Source organism: Cibotium barometz, chromosome 26 (assembly GCF_041138505.1).
Source record: "Cibotium barometz isolate CiBa-2024 chromosome 26, ASM4113850v1, whole genome shotgun sequence".
In the NCBI taxonomy this organism is placed as follows: Eukaryota; Viridiplantae; Streptophyta; class Polypodiopsida; order Cyatheales; family Cibotiaceae; genus Cibotium; species Cibotium barometz.
In genome coordinates, this window is record NC_141071.1 from 9,654,262 (window position 1) to 9,676,410 (window position 22,149).

Here is a 22,149-nt window from a genome sequence, read left to right on the forward strand (position 1 = left end):
TGTCCTACCATTGGGCATAAGCACTTGTGCAGGGGGATGGTTTGATGGTCACAGTTGTAGTAGGTGAAATAGGAGTTTTATGACAGGGATATCAATGTGAATGCTCCCTACTTGCAACGAGAGTACACCAGGCGTATCTTTGAATTTAACCTCAACTCCTTCATCATATGGTCTGTAAGTCGTAAGATTTGGTTCAGAGGTAGCAGTTGAGGCCGAATCTCTAAGGTAGCTAGCTACGTGGTCAAAACGTCTAGTGAGACGATGCTCACTTCTTGGGACTGGGGATCCTTTCATTAACTCAAAATATGACGATGTATCATTGGTCCAGAGAGGTAATCGACAACATGGAGGATCACATCCCATCTCTCATAACATCCATTCAATTGCCTAGCCCTTATGGTAAAGTGATTTATAATGCATTAATTGATACGGGGGCTAGTCAAAATCTAACTTCCTTCAATGCATGGAACCAGTTTGTAGATACCTCCTTAAGGGTGAAAAGTATCCATGGTAGAAAGACGAAGGTTCTTGGGCTATTACAAATAGAGATATACTATGATAGTAGCAAGCAATTAGTGCAAACTTTCTGGTTATGCCTGCTAGAACATTACCTGAACCAGTAATACTTGGTCGTACGTGGATGAAGGTTGCAGGATGTATGATTAGACTGGTCAACAGGGTGTGTCTTTGTGGGTAAAATCACAGCAGCAGCTGAACAATCTACTCATAAACCCCTGCCACCTCTCACTATTATCGAGGGTTGCAAACAAGGAGGAAGCTTCAACATCCACAAAATCTATGGAAACCCCCTCTACTTCAGTGTCCACTATTCAAAAAACTCTCAATTCTTCTACCTCCACAAAACTACATATCAAAAGAATGAACATATACGACAAGTTATAAAGTGGCAACCCAAATCTACCTTGAGATGGGCTCCCAAGATTTCTCCATCCATTCCACCCCAACCAACCAAGCAAGGAGGACCTCAACACAAGAATCGGCGTACGACATCCAAGTTACAAGTTATCCCAAAATGGATCCCCAAAGCTCAAGGCTACTACGAGGGTAACCATTGTATTGGGATACCAAAACATAAAAGTATACCACTAGTCTCACTATCACTAAATTTCCAAGTCTCCTCAGTGATGGATAACAGCTTCAATAGCTCAAATGCCATCAAAGGGAAAGCTATTATAAAATAACCTTCACCACCAATGCCCAAAAAAGTCTGGATCCCAGAGAGAAACCCTATCACACGAGACATGGTGATTGATGGTGGTAAATCTTCTACATCACTAAAGGTTACAAAACCATTGTTGGCTATCCAAGCCCCAACCCCATTGATTTCCCTAGAGCAACCCACTATGCAAGTGTCAACTCCATTACTCATCTATAAGGGTGAACCCATAAGCTCCATCCGGTCTTATGAGAGCCATTTGCCCCACCATTAAAGCTAGAAGTTGACATGCCACAACTAGTATTAAAGGGTGCTTCCAGCCAACACACTAATGGAGCAAAGTTGGAACGGATGGTTTTTACAAAAAACCTACAATATCTTTTGCGAGGTCAAGGTATGATAGAAAACAAGAAGGGGGACTTATGCTAATATCATTACTTCAACCCTCCACATTTTTCTCCCCGACAAAGTTCATGTCCATATCAAGAGGGAGCTTGTTGGAAAAAAGCTAACCCATGACAATATAGCTTGAACCAACAGTGTACAACAATATAGCAACTATACACATACTAAATATCCGACTAACCATACAAATATTTTTTTATAAAGACGATGAAAAAGAGCACATGTCAAATAAAAGAATGAAGTACGACTTTGCTGTGACTACCGGACGCCGTGAGCATGGAATTTTTGTGGACCGACACGAGTGACCCTATCTTGGACCCGGATTGCCAAGAATGGTACTATCGAGGGCAGCTAAGTATTCCTCCTTTCCAAAGCCACTCACCCTATTTTTATGCACCGATGTTGTGGAGCCACCTTTGTGGACCTATTCTACCTACAATTCTATCCCCTTGCACCATACATTACCTGTAGGCACCTGTAGGCATCACATGTTATATGCAATATCCTACTTATGTTGGCACTGTAGAACTTATTCCAGGCACTATGGGACAGTACTATCGGAGTCCACGATAGGAGAGACACCACAACAACACGATAACGTGAGTGTACGTTACCTAGCGGGAGGACCCTATCAAGATAGAACTGCAAAGGAACATCTTGTAGAGCAAGGAAGGAGGGTAAGAACTTATGGATTTACACCATCATTTATGGCAGTAATGTTTCTGCTTCCTTGTCCCTTCTAGAGCATGGTGGGTGATGTCATAGAGACAGCTTGGCTCACAGTAGCTCACTTATCTATAGTACCCATGCCATATCACAGTGAGGATGCACTCAGACTGTCGTTTCCTGGTATACCCAGAGGACACATATATATAGGAAGCAACCCCAAGTGAGGGGGAAAATTAACCTAGTGATAAAGAATCGGAGCATTCTTACGAACTAAGGTTATCTGACGATGAGCTTGCAAGATGAGTTTGATTTACAGGTTATTGAGGTGCAGTAGTGTAGACCAGACCTATATTTACAACATGCAGTGTGGACGTGCAACCTCGATATGGACAGAATTTTCCTCATTTCCTAGGTGTATTCTAATCCATTCTCACCTTTTGCTATTGTTTTAATCTTTTTTGTGATTCTCCATTTAGTGTTTGTTTGACTACTTGCTTGGATCATTATGTAACTAGTCTATCAATTTCTACTTATTATGTGGATAACCATTTAAGCTTTGGTCCTAGTTCAATCCTCCCTAAGATTGACCTTAGAGTATACCAAAGGAGTATGCCAACTACTTCACCTTCCTTAGTGTGCCCTCTTTAGTTAGAATAGAGCCTTCTAGGTGAATTGTAAAAGTGAAACTAGTTTTTTTTTAACAAAGTAAAAATCCAAAAAAAAACCCACAAGAAGATAACCATCTCCATGTGCGATCTAGGTGGAAATTTTGGCTCTCAGTGATGGAGCCTTGGGACCGTAGCCTTGATCTCCATGGGATGGAACCTTCTCGATAAAAACCTATCAATAAAGGGCTTTAAAAAAAATCTATTATTGTGGAGGTACTTAACGGTTCTTAGACACTCTTGTATGAGATCTCCAGACCATTGCTTTAGATCCTTGTTGCAAGGTGGTGCCCTACTTTAATAATTTTAGAATGAAAACAAACACTTATAATAATCACTTAGCAGTTTCATTTATGAGGCTAGATAACAGCTAGAGATGGTTTCACCAAAGTGATAGTGTGTCGAGACTGTCATAAAGGCATACGTTTTATTCCATCTTAGTTTAGATCAAATTTGGACCAACCGTAATATATGAAGCATATTAGATAAAAGACAAATAGGAATCCACTAAATGTTCTACGACGATAAGCAGTAGCGCAACAACATCGTCTCCTACAAGAATCCAAGCACAAGCATTTATGAGGTGAATGACACACCTTGCCCATGCAATTTTGAGCTAGGTTATGAAAGATTAGCTTCTCAATTGAGCTGTTTTAGGCTCTTGAGTGTGGTTGGGCAAAGCCCCATGACCTTGGTTTGTTTGTGCACTCTTTCTATGGTGCAAGGGCTTTTCATAAATGGCACTCTCGTGTATGTCCGACCTTCCAAGACCTCCGACATTTTCAACACCAACATGCATCTAGCAATAGCCTTGATGAATCTTTATTGACATATTCTAAGGATGGAATCTGCATTAGGAAGGGAGGCATGTTAACTCTCATTGTTGGAAACCTCTCCAACATCGATGCCATCCATTGGCAACCCTCACTTCATTTGGCTATTGACATAAAAATGCTAACATTTTATATTTTGTGTGTGCAATCGTTTCTTGTCTATGAAAGGCGCACCACGGGATTAATTATGGAGGTTTCATGCTATTGAGAGTTTGCACAAGCCTACGCCGCCCTGGTTAGCCCATAGACCTGTATTTTAAGTATGGCACCCAAGGTGTGAAGGCTAGGGGCCAAGATAAGGGAAAAATTTTGGTTATTTGTTTATGCTCTTGTGCCTAAGTAATAATGCAATAAGCTAGATTAATAAGGTGGTAAAATGCATTTTTATGGGATATAGCTCAAAAAACAAAGTTAGAGGTTTTTGCATGCTTTAGACACTTTGTTTCTATGGTTGAAAATGTGTTTTCATGTAAAGTTGGTACCCTTCATATAGATCAAGGGGGGAGTATATGTCAACGGAGTTTCATTCATATATGGTTGAAAGAGGCATAAAACATCAGTGCATGGTGCCTTACACACCTCTTAGCAAAATGGTGTGGCGGCTGAGAGGAAAAATTGATCTCTCATGAAGATGGCATGTTACATGGTTAAAGGCCAAGATTTACCTCATGTTTTTTCGTTGGAGGCAGTTTATTGTGCCACTTATGCGCTAAATAGCCAAGGCCTTACAAACAATTACCCTTTGAAGCTTGGAATCGTAGGAATCCCTATGTGGCTTATCTACATGTTTATAGCTGTCTTGCTTATGCTCTTGTGCCTAAGCAATAGCCCAATAAGCCGGATCATAAGGTGGTAAAAATGCACTTTTGTGGGATATAGCTCAAAAACCAAAGGTTATAGAGAAACTACCATCTAGCCATAAGGTAGATTTTAGTGAGCAGAGATGTTATCTTTGTTGATAACTCAGTTTAGCCCATATGCTTTTATGCCAAAAAAGAAAAATTGCTTAGATGATATCTTTGATACCCTCTTACCTTTGTATAATACCAAACAACCAGATGTGGAGGAGCAAATGAATGCTCAAAAAGGTTTTGTAAAATTAGTCCACACACCAACTGATCACATTAGCCCAAATTTCAGCCCATGAATCAACCTATTGATGAGGTAATAACATGTTTCTCAAAGGTCCTAATGAGGAATAGACTTTAGCCTTCAAGGTTGAGTTACGTGTCATTCTAAATGATAGATGTGGACTTGTTGCACTATTATTTGGGCATACAATTTATGTAGTAGTATGATGTGATGGTATTATTTATGATATTAAAGTCAAAGTACATACAAAGATTGCTTACATGGTTTGGTCTTGAAGACTGTAAGCCTATTACTACATCAATAGGCACTTGTGATACATCACTTTATCAACATGCTATTGGTGGGTGCCTCATCTACCTATGCACAATACGAGGCTAGACATTAAATTTGGGGTCTCCTAGTTGGGCAGGTTTATGCACAATCCTAGAAGTAAGCATTGGCAAGCTCCTAAGCATGTATTCCAATACTTATAGGACATTTACATGACACTCAGTCCCTTAGGCTATTTCTATAGTAAGTATTCTGACACTTTACAGGACACTCAGTCCCTTAGGCTATTTCTATGGTAAGTATTCTGATACTTACAGGAGGACACTCAATCCCTTAGGCTATTTCTATAATAAGTATTCTGATACTTATAGCCACTCAATCTTGTAGACTATTTCTATGGTAATTGTTGAGATATCGAGCTCAACTAGTGCAAATATTGATAACATGCTAGGATGTTATCTCCGCACTGATGCCACTGGCATGGTTGGTGAAATTATGGGTGATATGCCACTAAGGATTTACGAGCTATGTGATAGCTACTTTGGTGTATTAGAGTTATGGTATAGTTATAGTGCATAATTGTTGAGATATCAAGCTCAACTAGTGCAGATATTGATAACATGCTAGGATATTATCTCCACACTGATGCCACTGGCATGGTTGGTGAGATTATGGGTGATATGCCACCAAGGATTTATGGGCTATGTGATAGCCACTTTGGTGTATTAGAGTTATGGTATAGTTATAGTGCAAACTTATGTGTAGTAGATTACTTTCCCTTATAGTATGTACGTGTGGCTGTATAGAAGATAATAGAAGAAAATCTCTGTTATGTGATTGTCTACTCTTGTGTGTGTGTGTGTGTGTGTGTGTGTGTGTGTGTGTGTGTGTGTGTGTGTTCTTACAAGAAGCTCAAGCTCACCCTCTCCCCCGCATTCTTTTCATGGTATCAGAGCGTCAGTTTGTGTGAAGAGATGAGGTCAGCAAGAGGCAAGCAAAGGAAAGGATACATGGTTAAGGGTAGCTTCATCTCTTTTCCCTTTGATTTGAAAGTAAATCTTTGCAGCAGGGAGCTATTAGGCAAGAGAGTAGCAACAAATAAGCACAATAGCAAGGTGCACTATCACATCTTGAAGTTCCCTTCACAGTGAAGAAAAGGGTCATTATTATTATACAGATATGGTTTATAGAATATTTTGAGCCATGTTTTGTCTCTGCAAGTTTTCCACATGCACTTTGTAAAAGTGTCGATTTTGACTTTATATGCCCAATTTTTGGTTTAGTTCAAAGGTACAAAATAAATTTGGTTATAAGGCAATATGTGCAAAGAATCTGATATATGCAAGTTGTTGGTGGATGTATATTTGTGTGACTATTCCATATACAAGTACAACATAACATGTATACAAATTGTACCACTAGAGAGTACAGGTTTACTATAAGTATAGAAGTTTTTGCAAGCACAATTTGGAAAGTTACTGCAGGCAACCATGTCTGATAATCTATCCGAGATTGTGAGCGAGAAGCTAGACAGAGATAACTTCCAAGCATGGAAGTTCAAGATGAGAAACTTCTTCATGGGAAAAGGATACTAGGAGTTCATTTCAGGCGCGTGAGCTAGAGCTTTTGGAAGAAAATGTCACTTCTCAATAGACACAGGCCTTTAAGTCATGGTATGAGAGAGCCAACAAAGTGATGTAGTGGCTATATATTAGTGTGGAGGATGTTGTGATTGGTCATATATACAAGATGCAACGACAACACTTAAGGATGTATAGGATATCTTGGTTACGTTATATAGCATAAGAACTAAGGCAAGGAAGATGTAGCTAAAGAAAGAGCTACATAATGAGCACATGAATTAGATGAGTATCAACGATTACTCATTAAAAGTTAAAGGGCTTGTATATGCCCATAGCTCTACTCGAGCTCCTCAGCTCTACTAGAGCTCCTATGGATGATTTGGTGTCGGTGGTCATATATACAAGATGCAACAACACTTAAGGATGTATAGGATACCTTGGTTAAGTTATATAGCATAAGTACTAAGGCAAGGAAGATGTAGCTAAAGAAAGAGCTACATAATGGGCATAAGAATTAGATGAGTATCAACGATTACTCATTAAAAGTTAAAGGGCTTGTATATACCCATAGCTCTATTCGAGCTCATCGGCTCTACTGGAGCTCCTATGGATGATTTGGTGTCGGTGGTCACATTGAATGGGCTTGGCAAAGAGTATGATTAGTTTTGGGGACATCTATTCAAACTTGAGAAAACTTCCCAAACTTCAAGGATCCTTATAGCCCTTCTTATCATGAAGGAGATGAATGTCAGAAGTAAATCATCTTCTAGAAATATGCAAGAGGAGTAGACCTTCTACACGAACATATGTAGAGGTAGAGGTTGATCACATCATCTAGAGGTCGAGGTGGTACAGGCCGGTTTGGAAACCAAAATCATGGTTAGCAACAATAACAAGAATCTAATATACAAATAGGTATAAAAGGCCACTCTAGAGGCAATGAGAGATCCATACAGGACGACGTGGATGGCAAAAAAATCAGAGTAAAAATAGCATGAACTGCTATTATAATAGCAAACTAAGTCATATAGTAGAGTGCTATAAAAAGCAGAATAACATTAAAAGTGGGAAGCTCCATCAAGGAAACTACATATTTTTAAGCAAGCAAGCTAAAGATAGAAGTGAGCAACTTTTTGTGATAAAAGGGGGAAGCTGTAGTAAGGAAACTATGGATTTTCAAGCAAGCAAGCTAAAGATAGAAGTGAGTAGCTTTTTGTGATATAGCATGTAATTAGTTCTATGACTGTAGATGCACAAAATTGTGGAGATGTGTGATAAGTTGATTCAGGTGCTTTTAACCGTACGACTAGCCAAAGAGAGTGGCTTAGAGATATGTAAAAATGGAAAAACCAAGGTATGTGGAAAATAGGTAATGATATTGTGCATCCTATCACACATGGTGTTAAGATGTCATTTTCTATGCAAGATGGCAAACTGAACTACTTGTTGATGATGTACTTCATGTTACAAATATTACAAGAAACTTGGTTTTAGTTGGACAAATGGTTGAGTAGGGTCAGCAAGGAAGGTTTAACTCTCAGGGATGTTATGTACAATGGTTACAAAGGGTAATGGGATTGGCAAAATGTTTACATTGGATATAAACATGCCTAAAGTGAAGGCTACAATGTTTGCATGTGGTATATGTGTGATCGTTAACATTTAGTATAAGTGTATTGGTCATGTCGATATTTAGCTTTAAAAATGCAAATCCCAAAGCACTGTTATTACAGGTTTGCCAAAGTTTAAAGTGGATGGAATGCACAAGGTATATGAAGCATGTAAATTGGGAAAACAATCTTAGTAGGATTTTCCACATGGTAGGAATGTGATTCAAAGACCATTAGATGTGGTACATTTAGATATTTAGGGTCCAACAAAAATGGCATCAATCAAAGGATGCCACTATTATGTATCGTTCATTAATGACCTCACTAGGAAGGTGTGGGTGGTCTAGTACTTCATGAAAAAGAAAAGGGAAGTGTTTACACACTTTCAGAGCCTCAGGGCTATGGTTGAGAATGACAAAGGCATGCACAGGAATTTATTTTTCAATGAGTTCAGTGACTCTCTACAAGAACTAGGGATAAGAGGTAGCTCACATGTAGGTACACCCCACAGTAAAATGGGGTTACAAAAAGTAAAAACATGCATATTACAAAAGTTGCCCGTGCATTAATGAACGAGAAAGAGATGCTTAAGTAGTAGCAATTGCAGTTTACATTATGAACACAACTCCACTGTAGTAGTTCATGGCATGATGCCTGAAAGTTTATTAGCAGATTTGGTGCACTTGAAATTGTTTGGCTACATTTCCTATATACATGTGCCAAATGAAGTGAGAAGCAAAGTGGATCCCCAGGCCAAAAAATATATCTTCATTGGATACTTTCTTGAGTAGAAAGGCCATAGATGCTAGTGAGATGCAAGGATGTTGTTTTTTATGAGATGAGTAGCTAGTATACTCTAATAAAGGATTCCATAGAGGCTATGTAAACAATAATGTGGTTGTAACGAATGGAGAGCAGTATCAATCACATATACTTAGAAGACCTAACGAGTTCTCTAGCAATCTCTTCACATCCATTCACATCCATCAACATCACATCACATCCATTTACATCCATACACATCACATCTTATCACATCCATTTACATCTATCCAGACCCACATCACATCACATCCATTTACATCTATTTAGATCCACATCACATCACATCCATTCACATCCATCCACATCACATCTTATCACATCCATTTAGTATGTACGGCTACTCTACTTTCGATACAGATAGAACTTTTCTAAGTTTTTGTGGCAATTGCTTGGCTTAATTAAAGGTAACTTTTTCTTGATCCCATTAAATCTGAGTATCAAAGTGTTGTTGAACTTGGTTAGGAAGGTTGAGGCCACTAATTTTGACAAATCATTTGGTGGTACTATATGTGCTAAATATTCAGCAACAAATTCGTATGTATCACGTGAGGGAAAAGAGAAGGTGAATCATCCTTTCATAATGCTTGATGTTTTAGTAGGGGATATTGACTCATAATAGAGACTTGATGAGGATTTTGGGACTGCAATTGATGTTATACAAGGTGTACAAAGAGCCAAACAGTGTGTTAAGAACACCTAGCACTAATCCAGGTGTGCATCGGTCTATGAGGGTTAGATATCTAGTGGGGATAAGTTGAGATATGATAGGTATACAACCCTTCATTATGCTTATATGGTCAAAGCAATACAATAGATAGAGCCCACATACTTTTGAGGAGGCACTTGGACATAAGCATTGGAAAGATGCCATGGATGAAGAGATGGCTACATTACTTGCAAATGAGACATGGGAGTTAGTCCCTTTGCCTAAAGAGAAAAAGAAAATTGGATGCAAATGGGTTTATAAAGTAAAGAAGAATTTACATGGGTCTGTGACCAAGTATAAGGCAAAATTGGTTGCTAGGATGGTAATTATGAGAGCAGTCACATTGCTATGAATCCAGCTAAGAAACGGTCTTTATATCATATGGATGTAAAGAATTTATTTCTACATGGCAATTTACAAGAGAAGGTCTACATAGTACAACCACGAGGATATGAGGACCATACACATCCAGATCTTATTTGCATGTTGTGTAAAGTCGTGTATAGCTTGAAATAGGCATCTATCATGTAAGATACCTCTTACATTGTACCATTGTTGTAACAATTTTGGAGAGAGAAAATACTCTTGATATTATAAAAACCAAATGATATTATCTTACAACGTTACATTGTAAGATACCTCCTACAATGTACCATTTTTGGAGAGAGAAATTACTCTTGATATTATAAAAACCAAATGATTGATTCCTCATTCAAAAGTTCTCTTGAGTATTTAAAAAATGGTGTGTAACCATTAAATAGCACTTTTTAATCTTGGAATCCTAGAATTTGAGATCATGCACAATAATGTGCTAGGCGGTAGTATAATTTACAAAAACCTATAGAGAGAGAAAAGATCCTAAAGTCCAAGAATAGTATTTTGATACGTGAATTAATAATTTCAAGCCCTAGCTATGTGTAAAACCCTTGGTAGAAAATTTTGGTCAAATAGGCCCTACACATATACACATTTGGTGCACATTATTGCACATTAAATTATTTTAGACTAAGGTTTAAGGTGCACAAGGGAATTAATAATTTTAGTCTTGGAAAAATTAAAACTAAGGCCCTAAACAATATATAAGATCAAGGATTAAGGTAGAAATAAATGGGTTCATAAAATAATTAAACTAGACCCTTGGAGATGTACACCTAGTGCATAAACTAATTTAATCCTAAGGGCTAAGTTCTAAGGTTCATTAAATTAAAAGAGTCCAAGTCAAAGGACAAGGCTAAAGCTAAAAGAGTAAGGTTTTGTTAATAAAGGGATGCTAAAATTGGAGCATATAGGGATCTATGCGTATATATTTGGCCTATATTTGCTAAAAATAAAGGAGCCAAGGCTAAAATAAATAGGATAAGGATGGAAAAGGGGAAAATCAAGGTAAATATAGATGAGAGATGTCTTGCATCCCAACAAATAGAAAAGAAGGATTATGTTTGCCATAAAGGCCTGCTAAATATACATGCATGTCCCATGCTTTTAGGAAAATCAATGAGTAGGTCTTAGGCTTATGATTATGCCCCTCCCCCTACTTTTTTCTGAAACCTCCCTCCTTGGTAGCTGTGTGAGTGTTTTGCAATCATCACAAGTCTTTTTTTTAATATTTTAAGTACAAGAGGTACACTTACAAGTGGAATGGTCCCTTTTTAAACTAGTATTGCAGTTTTAGAGCTTGTGTGTGCACTTTCTCCAACAAGAGAAACTCGTGGACTTGTTCTCGTCCCCAACTTGGTTGTACTACACCAAATCACCCTTATTCAAGGTTAGTCCTATTTGCATATTTCAATTTTTGAATAATTCTTCTCATATGAGGTATAAATTGTACTTGTGTCCCTAGTCTTATTTCACATTTGAATTTCCATCATGATTACTTCCTACTTTACTATTTATTTAATTCTACAAATTTAAAGTAAATAGGATTATTTATCTCTTTCATCTTAGGATTAACTTTTTGGCCTTTCTATTTGTCAAATTGACCTTTCTATACCCTTTGAAAGCCAAGGATAAATAGTTTTATGCTTTTTGCCCTATCAATTGAAATTTGGAAGAATTCTCATACCTCAATCCATCTCCCAACCTTAGAAATTGAGAAATTAGGCACTTACAATTAGTTATTTGTGTTAAACTCAAAATAATATTTATTTTTCCACTTGTGTAACCCTAAATTGTGGGCGAATTAATCTTGGTTATAGAATTTCTCTAGTTTATATGTGGGAAATTTTCCATACACACCCATAGAGGTTGTTTACATTGCTATAGTTAATTTATATTTCATATTAATATTTATACTAAACATAGTGTGTATGTGCTCAATTTAGTGTTTTTACTTCTATAATTAGAGTCTTTAAGCTTAAAAAATGTATATAGTTAGAGGCAATTTTTGTGCAAAAAGTGGTATATATGTAGTGGTCCATTTGTCGAATATAATATTATATACTAAAAATAGCTACTTAAGTTAAAAATAGCATTGATGAACTAAAAATAGCTATCTATGTTAAAGTTAGAGCTGATAAAGCTAAAAATAAATTGTCCTTGTTAAGTATGGCATTTAAGTGCTACAAATAACATCTAATGTTAAAAATAGCATCTTGCTCTAATTTAGGGCATTCAGCTATAATTAGTAACCACATGAATAGAATGTTATTTGAAGCCTATCTTTGCATTAAGGTCTAGATCCTTGATTGAAATTAAGACCCAAAGAGACCTTAAATGCCTTGAAGTATCTTGGAAAGCTGCTACTACCATGTAGATTTAAGGGAAATCGGACCTTGGCTTGCAAATAGAGTCCTCAAGAAAGAGGAAGGATCTACCACATTACAAAGGTTTACATACCAAAATGACTTGTTTTGATGCTTAGTGCATGTTTTTACAAGATGATACCTCACAAGTGGGTGTAACGCCATGTGGTGCTAGCGACTTCACACGAAGGTATTCCTACGAGACCCTGATCTCTGTAGACTGAACATGGATCATTCCAATGTACAAATAAATGAGGCAAGTAGCCCCCGTTTACACATTATTATGGGGTGAGTAGATCCCTCGATATTTTTTATAGCCAAAGATTGAGTAGATCTCCTGAGTGTCATTAATTTTTGGTCCAATAATCTGAGGACTCATGCTCTCGTATATGGCATGGAGACTAGGACCTATGAGTACTTAGTGGACAATGATTATATCTTTTTGTAAAGGTTTATTTTTACAAATATCATGATTTTTCGAGGTAAAATTGAATTGTGCAAAGCATGTACAAGTGAAAGCTAAATGGAAAATTCAATTATGGGTTTTTGTGGCATCGATTTTATAAGAGTTAAATGGATTAAGCACATTGGAAAGTGCGTAGCAGGGTGGACTAAGAAATATAAGTACTTTAAGACCAAAAGTGATTTTTTAAACAAGAAAATCGGGAAAAGTCTAGGAATCAGCTTTAGATTATAGAGTCTTTAGAGAAATTAAGGTAGAACCGTTGTCTTCATAATCTAGGAATAAGATGTTTTGTTGAAGCCAGGGGAGCCACCAATACCCCTTATTTGTGAGAATTATGAAGAGGAAATTTTAACTTGGAGAAATCATAGTCAATTCCTACCATAAGGTCTATTTTAGTCTAGCTATGTTGAGAAAGGTGTTGGATTGTCGAGAAATTAGATATTGATGTATGGATGCTCGGAGTGAGTTCTTTCTACCCTTAGTTTAATCTTTTGCTATGGTTTCTCTTTTAGTAAGAGTAGGGGTCTCATATCTGGTATTAGAGCCAAAGTTTTGAAGGTCGAGAGACAAAGTTATATTTTCTCTTGAAAGGATTGTTGATAAAGTGATTATTTTTGGGGGTGATGTGAGTAACGAAGTGGGTTAAAGGAATCGGGTCATTACTATATGAACATTTTATGTTTAAATGTGGCCAAAGAGATGTCCCCGCCGTTTGTTTATCTGGGATCATGGGTTTGGTGTTCAAATAGGATATGTTAGTTTTTTTATTTGAGCACCTCGACTCGTTGGCCATAAGAGAGGAGGATATTGGCTAAACATTTTGAGGAACTGTTCTTTCCTAATTATTGGGATAAAAGACATCAATAGCTAAACATTTTTAAGGATTGTTCTTTTCTAATTACTTGGATAAAAGATATCAATGGATAAACATTTTTTAGGAACTATTCTTTCCTAATTACTGGGACAAAAGACATTAGTGGTTCGCTGTGGAAGTCAATGGATTTTTTCTTATTATAGTTAGAATGAGATGCTTATAGAAAACATAAGTTTAGCCTTGATTAATTTTAGGATGAGCATAGTACCAGAATTCTGTTTATATGGACCCATATGCCAAAATATTTAAACCTTTAGGATAATTTATAGGGTTGTGAGCTTCTTCTTTCCACATCATAGGATTATATTGTGGTATGGCAGTTGGGGCTTATACCAGGTCTATTAGACAAAGGTTGGATCATCATAGAAGAGTTGAGGTTGAGGAAGCCGAGTGATAGACAATTCTTGTACTCGAATAGTTGTGAATTTTTAAATAAAGATTTTTATCTTCTTCTTGTCCTTCTTGCCAAAGGAATTGTACTTCCAGAGAGAGGTTTATATAAGAATTGAGTATTTAAGTTGAATTTGGATGAGTGCAAAAATGGCATGAAACACGATACTAGACAAGGCCATCAACATCATTTTTAACCATTGGCAACAAGGTTTGCCATGGCACTACCTGAAAACTCAAGAATATTGCTTTGGAGGACAACCTTATCAATCTCATTTCTTATGGTCACATGTGTGGGATGTTCATGAACAAAAAAATGTTATTGAAATAGATTTGGGATTTTTACTCTTCTTTGCATCAAACATAAGCCTAGCTATGATTGTGGAAAAGCTGGGAATTGAGCTTGGATTCTACCTAGGTTAAGAGTAAGGCTTTGATGGTCTTAGGGCCTTCTTGTACTGGGACAATTTTAACACTGTGCTCATCAAAGGTTTCAACACATAGGGATGCTGGGAATTCATGCAAGGCTGAGAAAGAGGGTAGCTCTTGGATTTACCTTCTGAAGCTTCTCTTGCTCCGTAGCCCATGTGTTCTCTATCTTGGTTTTTCCCTTATCTTGCTTTTTGGACATCCATATCTGCTTTGTTGTGACATGTCGATGCAAGGCCTTTGAGCATGATGATGATTTTGGTAACTTTTCTTTTCTCACTTGCATCGTTGTACGAATGGCATCTTTAGCACCACCCAGATTTAATTTCTTCCCTAGTGGTATCCTTGGCTATTAGTGACCTTTGTGTGGTCACCCTGTATGGCTGGATCATCGTATGACTTATGTATTGAATGATCATTTACACAAGTTATAATATATTGTGCATAAATTATTGTAAATAAATTTTCTATAAGTCTCAAATGGATGGCTATATATATTTTTTGTATAAAGGAATACAAATAAATGGTACATGTAACTTGTTCATTGATTAGATACTATATTGAATAGTATAAATAAAATAATTTCATTTGTGTAGTGTATAATTATTATATTCTATAAATAGTATTTAACTATAAAGAAATTAAACATAATTTATTTAAAAAATACTATTTAAATATCATGTGTACATATTCTGTTTAACTTATTATTATGTAGATATTGTATATAAATACTAATTGTAAATAATATAATGTAAATATTGTGCATGACTAAGTTCATAAATATGGCTTTGAAATATTATGCATAAATTATAATCTATACTTAAAAGTATTATGCATAAATTATTATCCATGCTTAAAAATATTATGCATGATTATTGTTTATAAATGTAGCTTAGGAATCCATGTGCAATCAATACATGCCTCATACACCTTTACCTTTCTATCCACATCCTTTAATTTAAAAAAATATAGTATTAACTAAAAGTGTATCTCACCCATATAAGTAAAGATGACATAAACAACCACCTCAACTAACAAATCCTCCACCCACAAGTAAAATGGACAACATAAACAGACGACACATAAACAAGTAAGCTAATCTTTTGTTTAGGATCATGCATCTCTACTTGGCTGTGTAAGCTTCTCTAAGGTGTATTTTGTTGGGTAGAAGGGGGGGGGGTTCATGAAGCTGACCATGAAACCAACACCAAAGAGATGTTTTGAAAGCTGGCAAAATAGTATAAAGGGGCTAACTTAAGGTCATGAAACCATAGAAACTAGCAACAAAATATTTGGAAAAACAGACTTTATGATGGTCTGTCTAACCTATTCCGGTGGCAGAATAGAGCAAGAGGGGGTCATGATATTACATAGGAAGATGAGTTTTTGAAATCCTATAAACCCTATTGTTAGCAGAATAGGGTTTAGAGGAAGGTACAAGCAGGCTTTTTGCACTTGTCCTCATTATGTGAAATGGTAATAGACACCTCCATTCTCCATGCATTCTCCATTCCATGACTGGGGTTACTCTTCTACAGCATGGGTGGTTGTGTAGAAGGGCCTTTGGGCCTCCAACAATCACCAGTTACCTTCATCTCAAAGGCAAGCTCAACTATACATGCATCATGGCCTTTGTTGGAGTGAGAGCTTGGAGAAACATTCATGCTATAGGCTCATTTCTTACATAAATATGGTTTAAATAACCTTGGCACCTTAGGGTTTTTTGGGTCTTTTCACACAAGGGCCTTAAATGCCCTTTCATACTCACATCCTTTAATAAGCCCTATTCACATTGCTCCTAGGCATGGTATATAACTAAATTACTAATCAAGATTAGTGAGAGTACAAGCCAATATTTCTCATCTTTAAAAAAACATGTATGGTTAAATAAAAGTTTAAGGAAAACCACTTGCCAAATATTCTAAATATTGCCCAAATTTTGTCGAATCCTTGAATACGCCATGTTCACATGCTTGTTCTTATTTCTTTATTTTCATAGGATTTTGAGGGCCTTGGTCACATGCAAAAGTCTTCAAATATTCATCAGTTTAAATTGGTAGATACTCCTTTTTGCCTTCAATTTTCGTGAGCATGCACAAGGTATAGAGAAATTTTTTTTTTTGTGGAGAAAGAGATATAGGAACAGAGGGAGATGAAGAGAGGGGTTAAGATGTCTACTTTTGTGAATAATTGAAGACTTGAGACTTGTTTCAATGTTTTAGTTCTAACTCCAGACTTTTGGATTTTGTCTTGTAGGCATGTCTCCAACAAAGAAATTATAAGCAGCTTCTGGGAGCAAGAAAGGGTGTAGGAAGAAGAAAGCCAATAATGAGGCTCATCAAGATGTTCCATTAAGCCCACCAAAGGAGAACATAGAGACCCCGAAGATGTGGGAACACCTTATAAGACAACCATAGAAATGGGAGAGACAGACAAAAATCTTGAGGAGCCAATTCCTTTAAAAGCAAGGATCAAGCCAACAAGGGGAAGATGGGAGGTTAAAGTTGAACATTTGATTCCATATTCCATTGACACACCACATGGTGGGGACATTTTAGAGTCCATCTCTATGACAAAGGGATTGTGCCACCAAGGATACCTCTACGCCTCGTTGTTTGGTCAATCCCATCGTTCATCACCTTAGGAATGATCTCTCAGTTTTATAAAGAGAGCTTTTGAGACAGAGGGATATGTTGCTACAAAGGGCTCCTTTATTTATCGTCTCTATGAGTATGCTCGATGGGCCCACCATAGAGGTAGATGATGAGATCAAGTCCAAATGGGAAAAGAATTGGATTCTTGTGAATGATGAGTTTGAAAGTGAGATTCAAGGTGATCCAAAGTGGGGATTCCTTTCCAACAAAATGATGTTTGTTCGGGAGGGTAAAACCATAGGATTGCTTCATGGATGCAAAGCATTTGGAGAGGTTTTTACCAACAACAAGGCTCACCACATCAGAGTTACGACACACATCATTGCACCATAGGCCAAAGATGAAATGATATTGATTACATTATTGCAAAGATTTAATTTGTAAGAACTTTGATACCATGTGAATCCACTTTGTTTTGGTACTATGTGAGTCCATTTTATGTAAGACACTCTTATGTTCATGTGTTTTGTATAACATTAAGAATGAATGAAGAGGCCAGTATGATAACAAACTTGAAAGACTATCTATGACATACTAGTACTTTGGTGTCATGTGATGCCCACCATCACTTTCTGGAGGGATCCACTTAGGAGGAGAAGAGAAGCATTGAGATGGTTAGAAAGAAGGAGCTTAGTCAAGGGAAAAGATTCTGGTATCCACTTACCCAAACCATACTTTGTAGAATGGTTTACTCGGTAACATCTTATCTTCCTTTTTTCTATGCTTTTAAATTTATAGCGTCACATGTAGGGTATCTTTTATCTTTGAGTTTTTTAATAATAAAATCACATGTATAACATGCGGAGTAAGTGTGGAAAGTAAATTTTGACGCAGCATGTAAATAGCTTCCATTTGGTATATGGATAAGGATGAGCAAGAAGTGAAAACAAATGCAATCAAGAAGTTAATGAATGCAACATATCATCAAAAGATTTATCGAGTGAGTAATCTTGTCCTTTGTCTCTTATGGCTTGTAGATCCTATGTTTTGTGAAACCTTCATGTAAATCCTTTGATGCTACTAAGTAGTATTTGTTGAATTAATAGAATAACATTGTTTTGTCACGTATGTTTGACTATAGGTCCATTTCCTTCACATGATGAATGACCATGAGAAAGTTACAAAGCATTGAGTTTATCCATGTCCCGTTGTCTTCATTGCCATCATGGAAACGACCATTGCCTCCTAAGAATTATGTTAACCAATATGGTGGTGGTTTCAAGGACTTGCACCAATGTTTTGTGTTGATCTAAACCAACAAAATAGACGGCGCAATTCCCAGTCTGCTTCAGACTTTTGAGGAGCATTATATGACTTTGTTCCATGTATGGTTCTGTGCTAAGCTTGTGCATTCCATATCATGGCCATGAGGAGTATTTTGTATGCAAACAACCATGAGCATAGCTTCTTCAATGAAGATCCAGCTTGGGAATTTCATGCTTCCTTGCTACCTACCTAGCTCTTTGTAAGAGATAGGGCAAAGGAGGAGCATGGCATTGTAGCATTGAGAAGAGTGCATCCTTTATGTTGATGTTTATGGAGATTTCTTACCTTTTGCAAGGTTCTATTCTTGAGTTGAGAGTTGGGATAGGTCCATGTATGAAAGTGGCTCTACATCCTAGCCACTCTTGCTGCTTTTGCTTTTGGCAGTGGAAGTGGACAAAGAATATATGTGATGCATATTTGAGAGGAGCCTTGAGTGGCTATTATATGGATGAGAGAACTACATTATCACTATACAGGAACATGGGAAAATATACATATGGGAATTAGCAACACAAAGAATGGATCATCTATATATGCCAATCTCTCATGTATGTTACAAGTTTTTATTGTTTGATCCATCATGTTTCAACAGCATAGAGAGTCAATAAAAAGGTCTTCTCCTATGGATACAAGCCTAGCACAGAATACCAATCTAGCGATCATGATGTCATGCAAATTCATGAAGCTAATCATGGTATTTCTTGACCAAAAGAAGGCCATAGAGAATTTTGATAAGGAGATCTTGTGTTTTGATATGAATAGGGATCCATAGGAGTAGCAAATTTTATATTACTATCATCATCTTCGATGCTTACCTGGCTATATACATGAGAATAGTGCACATGCTTTAATCAAGATAAAATCATTATAGATTTAAGCCTGGCGATAGGGTTTTTAGCCCAAGACAAAGTTCCGAGGATGGAGCTTGGTGGGGGTCTTAACCCCATTTTGGGCCTAACAAAGTCACTCTCTATTATAGACGAGAGTAGCACAATAAATGTCATGAAAAGGCACTATTAATGTTATAAATATTATGAGAAAAGCTAGAAAATCACCAATCTTAGTAGTAAGTTTGGGTAGTAAGTGTGAATAAGGCCCAGTTGTATATGAGTAAATTTCTCATAATATAATGACACAATCCCCCTTTGTTCTAAGTGAGCTCTTTTCTTCTCCTTGTTCTTGCTCTTGTGTATGTATATGAGAGAGAGAGAGAGAGAGAGAGAGAGATGAGATGAGATTCTTGTTGCTTCTTGCACATGTCTTTCTATAATTGGTGTGAGAGAGTATAGAGAGAGAGAGGTGAGTCCTTGTAAGGAGGTGCAGTAAACCTCTTGTTGATGACAACAAGGGTGAGAGAGGTGAGTCCTTGTAAGGAGGTGGAGTAAACCTCTTGTTGATGACATCAAGAGGGAGACTAGGAAGTTGGAGCATAAAGTTAATACTAGTTGGCAACGAGTGCTTCGCACGTCTTTTGAGGCTTCCAAAATCAAATTCTACCCAAACCTCCTCCTCCCCTTCCGAGCCTCCGAATTCTTCCCACGTGGCAACTTTCTGAAACTCTTAAGATAATATAGAGATGATGCTATACATGCCAGTGCTTAAGGAGACTACAATAGAGTCTAGTTTAATTGTGTGAGCCTTTTATCATGAAGAATATGACCTTCAATCTCTTATGCTTGCAATACAGCTTAATTTGAAATGATTTTGTCTACTTTCCTTGTTATGAGCACTAAATGCCTTACCACATCAAAACTCTTTATAAGCATATTATAAATAGTTTTTTTGTTGCTTTAACTTCGTCAATGACTTGATTTTAATATAGAGTTGATTTTATAAGATTGCTTAATAACTTTGTTGAGGGATTGTGTTACTCTACAACTCACTATCTATCAAATCAAATGATGAAGCTCTCATAAAGCCATCACAGGTAAGAAATAACACTCCTACTAAGTACATTCATAAATGTTCATTATCCTTGACCTTCATTATAGCAATTTTCATATTGATGCTCTTTATAGCTGGGGGATCATGGCATCTACATCTTCATGATATAGTGTAAAATGTGTCACCGCTATGAGGGAGGTTGAATAGTGTAACATGTTACAAAAGAGTTTTCTCATAAGCTTATTGCCACTAGCAAATGATATTTGAGAGGATCTTGTTGCTAGAGGTTTCTAGTTTTAGAATTTTGGCCAGAGAGGATTCAAGGCTACAACTGCAAATTACTTGTGAGGAGGTACAACCATTTACACATTATTGATAGTAGAATAGTGAGGAGGTACAACCATTATTTGTGAGGAATAATGGTAGTGAGGAGGTACAACCATTTACAAAATATGGACACTGCACAAATATACATGTAATGGGGGGCTAAAATCTTGTAACAAAAGAGAGTATCTAGTAGAGGTATAAAGGTGATGATCCAAGGATATATCATTATTGGAACTTTAGGAGAAGATGATATTCATTATTAGAACTTCAGGACCTTCAAAATTGATTGGCATCACAAAGGATAGAAGGTTAGGATATGTTCTCTATCATTGCACTTTGAGATAATCATACTGTGTGGTCGCTTTTGTCATAATAGTACATGATTCCAATAGATTTTAATCATGTTATAAAGATTTGCCATAGATACTATCAAGCTAGAGGATTTTATACAAAAGAAAAATGCATGAACTGTTGGAAACGACGGGCTTGCACTTGGAGGAAGGATAACAAACATGATAGTGTGAGGTTGTAGGAAATGATGAACGTTGATGTTGAAAGTTTCACTTTTTTTTGTGTTTTTGGGTGCAAGAGTAGACTTTCAAACAATGCTAAAAGAAAGCTACAAGCAATGAACTTGTTGAATGAACCCATTCAACAAGAAGCTGACCCCATTCAACCTCAAGTTTGTTGAGATTAATCTAAGATCAACCAGCTTAGATCCTTCTCAAGCTGAAGTCATCTATATGGAGATCCAATCCAAAAGAAAAATTTGAAGCCTCAAAAAAACCCTTGAAATTTTTGCAAAGGTCTTTGCTCATTGTATCAAAGGAGGTGTACACTGCAAAGCTGAATGAAGACTCAAAGTGGTCAAGAACTAATAGCACAATTGAGTACATATATATAAAGTAACATATATATGGAAGCACAATTGAAGGAGAAGGTAGATGCCCAGCCTTTCATAAGGTTTCAACCCAAAGGCTTTTAAGATCAGTTGGTATTACAACTCAAGGAGATCAAACAAAGGACGAGAGGATACAAAACACACATTGGACAGACAACAAATGTTAAAAATCAATGTATCAGGGGAGAACGCCCTAAGGATGTAAACCTACTTCATAGCTAGAGTTAAGGATATAAGGCTTGTCATGAAACAAAAAGATTTAAGGAAAGCAATAAAGCCCAAGGTTTGAATGAGTGTTTCATAGAGTTATCAAAATAGTGGCAGATAGGATAGGTTCCACGAGCAATGACCCCAAAGGCAAGGATAAAGATGAAGCCTCAAC